Here is a 5,487-nt window from a genome sequence, read left to right as displayed (position 1 = left end):
GGGGAGCTCAGTCTCTGAGGTCTGTTTGCTAATGTTGCTGGCAAGGGTGCTAGTGGGCACTGACAGTGGCATTTTTTTGCTGCAAGACGGAAGATTGTCCAATGGGAAAAGGGTGAGATAGTCCACATGCTTCAGCATCACATGCCTCTTGGTCTGGCAGAGATCAAATATAGAAGACACTCAGGTGTTACCAACCTTTTTGATGCTGGGGACATGGGATATATATATATGTATTTTTCCATATCCTGTAGCATTTGATGATCAAAAAGCTCCAACCTCCAACTCTAGGAGGCATGTGACTACTGGAGAACTTCCACATTCACCTTTTGTTAAAAAGTAAATTTCTAGACATTATGCGTAAAAGAAAAACCTGAAGACATGAATGCAGTACACTCTAAAGGGAGCCAGGCATTCATTCATTCTTTCCTTCTTGCCCATTACCTCCCTATAGCCTCTTTGCTTACTCCTGTAAGTTCAGTCTATGGATCCTGGTAAACAGCTTTCAAAAAGCTAAAAAGGACAGGACACCGACTTGTCAACTAAATTGGCTTCAGCAGGAGGGACTGGAGAGAGCACCTTATAGTTGCTGGAGGCACATAGCATCTGGCACTTCTGTGTGTACCCCCCTGACTGTCTTATGCAGAATGCCTTGAACAAGTGAGACCAGTCTGCTGTGCCTTGGCACCTTCCCTACCTCAGCTGTTCTTAAAATGATTTAATACTGCTATATCCTGGGTAGAAGGAAGATTTAGCCAATATTTTAACATTTCACCATTGTGCATGCCTTCCATTTTTAGCTTAAATTCACAGAAAAGTAACATCCCAACCCACCTTCTGTCTTGAGAATATTGCTATTTATCCTTTTTTTTTTTTTTTTTTTTGTAGAAAAAAAAAGTGTTGATGTTTTCAGTTCAGTAGGGAAGCAGCACACATTTGCATTAAAAAAATCTGAGTTCAGAAGCATTCATTTAAATAACAATACATGTCAGCCATAGAAAGACAAAATGAAATGGAAATAAAGAGACCTGTCCGAGATATTCTGCAAAATCTGGCACCAGTGACTTGCAAAATGTTCGGTTTCACGGAGTCCTAATACCAGGCATATGGAAGAAAAGGAGAAACTTAAGGAAGATTGTGTGTGGAATAAATAGGAGAAGGTAGTATTTTTTTTCTTCTTCTTCTTTTTTGATCTACCGAGGTATTTTGATTTAATGTAATTAATTATTATTATTATTATTATTATTTTTTGCCTTGACTAAAATATTAAAACAGGATACTTTAACAACTCTGATCAAGATAATGCTAGCCTGCAGTGGTAACTGCTGTATAAATTCTGTCCTTGTGTGTTCTGTGTTGCTGAACAAATCCACCTGGATCTCTCATGCAGCTAGGTTTCAGCTATGGATGAAACCCAATTAACAAAGTTACAGAAATATTTGCTACTTTTGGGACAGAGCTGATCAGTAATGTTATCATTGAAGTATATGCATATGGAATCTTACCTTTTCATATATCCTTACAATTTTAATGAAGAAGAAATGAACAACTGCAAACAATTGCAGAAATTAGATGTTTGGAGATTGGTCTAGTAAATTATATGTATAGAAGTGTAAAATACCGCATGGCACTGTTCCAGCAGACCTTACTCCCCGTCCAGCATGGACTTCTCCATTGAAGCTTTCCCTCAGCCAGCCCTAATGCTGCAAGAGGAGCCTTCCTGAACCATCATCTCTCAAGCAGTATGTCTTGTCTCACCTCTTAAAAATGAGCCAGGAGAGCCCTGTGTTCCACACTGCCAGCATGCAGAAGAGAGATTGACTTTCCAACATGTGAGCTTTTTAGTGTTTGGGAGGGTATGTCTTTTTCTGAATTGCACTTGAAGAACGTTGCTTGGTATTGACCAGTGCCAATATTGATCAGTGCCAGTATTGCCCAGTGCCAATATGTTGTCTTTCCTGCTGGTCAGCCCATGCAAATGGTGAAAGACAGGCTTCTAACCAGTCCTGCTGGGGGAGAACCTGTTGTACAAGGTACAGAAACCTTCCATAAATACTAGGGCAAGTCATATCAGCTCCTCCATTCTCTAATGCTTGCTTTTGCCTCTAACTAGTAAGGAAGAAAATATTCACCATCAGTCACTGTTGCAAATTTTGCTCACTAATTGATGAGAGCTAGGACAAGAAATCAAATCTAGGTCTTGGTATTCATTTCAAAAGTGTCAGCAGTATCCAGAGTAATAAGCCTTTCAGTCAGTGTGGTGTAGCTGTTTGTACTTACCCTTTCCTCCCCACCACATTTTTGTCTTGCAGTTTTGTCCAAACTGTTCCCCATCACATACTTGTTAAATGTTACAGGACATGTTATGTTAGCCGTACGTGAAGAAACAACGCGTACTTTCAATGTGCAGAGCTTGTGTTTAGCTGCCAGGAAAATAACAAAGAACAAAACCAAGGCTGGATGGAAGAAAGAGCACGTGGGCAGGTTGTTATTTACTCTTTAATAAACATCTTGGATTGATTTACGCTCCGATGCCAAAAGCAGATGTGCCACCTTCCATTTAAAGACTCAACAAGTAACTGCACTCATGGTTTCATGGCTGCGTGTATTATGTGCCACATTGCTTCATGCATTTTAACAATAGCTTTATTTGCACAGATGTGAAGAAAGTCAGTGTATAAAATGTGACTGATTACTTGGTGCACAGGATTTGGGGGGGTTTTATAATCAAGTTACTTTCCCTGTTCTTTCCAGGATACAAAAATAAATACATATTTTTAGACTATCTTCACTTATTCGCAGATATTGCAGGTACTCTGAGCACTTGGCATTGTAATGAATATTGTTAGATCAATGACATTTTCCAATAGCAAGTTAATAATGAATTTGAACAGGATATTATGGAACTTGTTTTTAGAGCCTATCAAAGCTTGATAAAATCTTTTTGATCACTGGCAGGGATTTTGGCGCTAGTGATGTGATTTATAAGATGTTTGCCAACCTGTCAGTGAAGGAAATGCAGCTGAAATTCCATTTTTACAGGATTTCTGCTCATAAATCATGTGACCAATGCAAAACAGAGCATGGAAGCCATTGACCTCTGCACTGCCTTGCAAAAGCAGTTGTGTGGACATGAAGGTCAGCAGCCCTTGATGGAAAGTTAAGGGAACCTATCACGGGAGTGACAGCTTCTGGATTTACTGCACCACAGCCACTGGTTAAATCAGAAAGAATAGCTCACAGGACTTTATGGATCAATAGTAGGTACTCCTTGCGTGAAAGCTCACCTCTAACACAACCTCAGACAGTTACCAGCTATCTGTGAGGGGTGATCACTGGAGGGGTGAGACTTTTGATCATCATTAGCCCACCTAGAAATGATACATCCCAAGTACTGTGGGCAATGCCATCACAAACTCCTGCCTGTCGTACTCAATTGCTGTTTATGTGTATCCTTAAGCTGGAGAGGGTTCTGTATACCTTCAACCCCCAGTAAAACCAACCCAAGACAACCTGACTCCAGCTCTAAACTGGTTGGGACTAAGTTAGTGTCAACATTCCTTCACTTGAAAGTCATCCCATGTTGACCATGAAATCTTACCCAACGTTAGTGGCTATGGGGCAGGTTTTTAGCTGGCGTTAAATTGTTGTATCTGCACGAGTATAAATGGAAATAAGGTGGTTTACTCTTTTGGAGTGGGTGACCCAGCATCCTTGGTTTTAAAAGTAAAACAAATGAGGTAAGGGAATTGGATGGCTCACATAACATTAGCAATGTCAGTCAAGTTACATCAGGGATAACTTCAGCCCTAACGGTGCAGGGTCACAATAAGGCAATCTCCACCATGAGCTCCCTCTGGGAAACTTGAGCATCTCATCCGTGGTTGGAAATGTACTTTATTTCTACAGAACAGGCCACGAAGCCACTTGTGAGCAGAGCATCTCTAGAGATTTTGGAGATACTACAGGAACAGAGAGAAAAGCCTTTTTCCTCACTGCATGGTCTTTTCCCGGTGTGCAGCCCTAACTTCAGACCTACTCTATTTTTTTCTGTATATATGGAAGATCATAAACAGCGTATGCTTCCCACAAGCTTTAAATGCAGACAGAATTTAAAAGTCACAATGTTCGTATGTAGAGGCTGTCCCCATAATAGGTATTTTTAGTTAAAATGGTGCTTAGGCTATGTGAAAAAGAAAAAGCTTTAAATAGTACTTTCACCTCTGACACGCTGAAGTATCAAATGACTTGCAGTTACACAACTGATTGCACCTGGTTTAGTGCAAGTGTCTGTCATCCCCAACACCTAAGCTGGAAAATCTCTCTCTCTTTTTTTTTTTTTTTCCTTTTCTTTTGTCTTTTTTTATTAAATAAATTGTTATACATTTGTGTGTATTTGGTAGAGTAAATAGCTCTTTTTCAGCTACCTGCTGAATATTAGGAGTTTGATGAGTTAGGAAAATCAGCAGAGAGCGTCATAGTTGTGAAAACCCTGAGGAGAAGACAATATTTAATGACAGCATGCAGAGCAAATGCTTTTGCTGGTTCTGGGCTGAGTAAAGCCCAAGTTAAGTCACTGCAGGTGTACAGCTTAATGGGCTGCACTTGGGCAGCAGGTGAGCATAAATGGAGAGCACAGAGGGCAGCTTCTGGAATGCTGCTGCAAGGGAAGAGCTGGAATAAATGTATGATGGATGTTTGAGGTAAGGCTACAGTAGAAGATATTTTTCTGCCCTTTAATTTTTAATGTGGGGAAAATACAGTGAAAATGAAAATAAGCTATGTTGGTATTGGATGTGCACAGGTTGGATGTATGACTGCCCTCCATATCTGGTATCTGGGACTTGTATTATTTAAATATTCGGAAATCAAAACATGGAGAACGTTTTTTGCTAGCCTGTTGCCTGTATTTGCTTTGTTTTCTTTTTAAAAACTGAGTTTTAAAATACGTTATATTCATAGGAATTAATACTGAAGCTATGAAGCAATTCAGCTGCGTATGTGGAAGTGAGCTTCCAGAACTAAAGGCCTAGGTGCTATTTATTTATTTGTTTTTCCTTCTCCTTTTAAGTGCAGCTCACGATGGGGTGAGTAGTTTGTAAGACTTGAAGCGTGGTCTAGTGACATAGACCTTGAAATCTTGGTTTAAGAATCCAAAACAAACCCTGTGCTTTTCTCTACATCAGTGTTCATGTAGAGTGGGTAGACTTCAAAAGCAATGTATTATTAAAGAGTGAATCTGGGCTGTATGCCTAAGATGTTCTAGATAAGCTAGGTTTAGCCCAAAGATATACACATGCACTGCGCTGATATCTGTGGGAGCTGTGTGTGGCCTATGTTTAAGAGCAGGATTGAATTTAAAGAGAAAGGCAGAAAGAAAATGTGTGTATGCGTATAGAACTACAGCTTGTATATATAGTAATATAAAATAATTATATTTGTAGATATAAAGTAGAAAACCCTTTTCATTCTAAGGGCATTTCAGTGTGA

Source organism: Oxyura jamaicensis, chromosome 2 (assembly GCF_011077185.1).
Source record: "Oxyura jamaicensis isolate SHBP4307 breed ruddy duck chromosome 2, BPBGC_Ojam_1.0, whole genome shotgun sequence".
Taxonomy (NCBI): Eukaryota; Metazoa; Chordata; class Aves; order Anseriformes; family Anatidae; genus Oxyura; species Oxyura jamaicensis.
Note: the sequence above shows the minus strand (reverse complement) of the source record.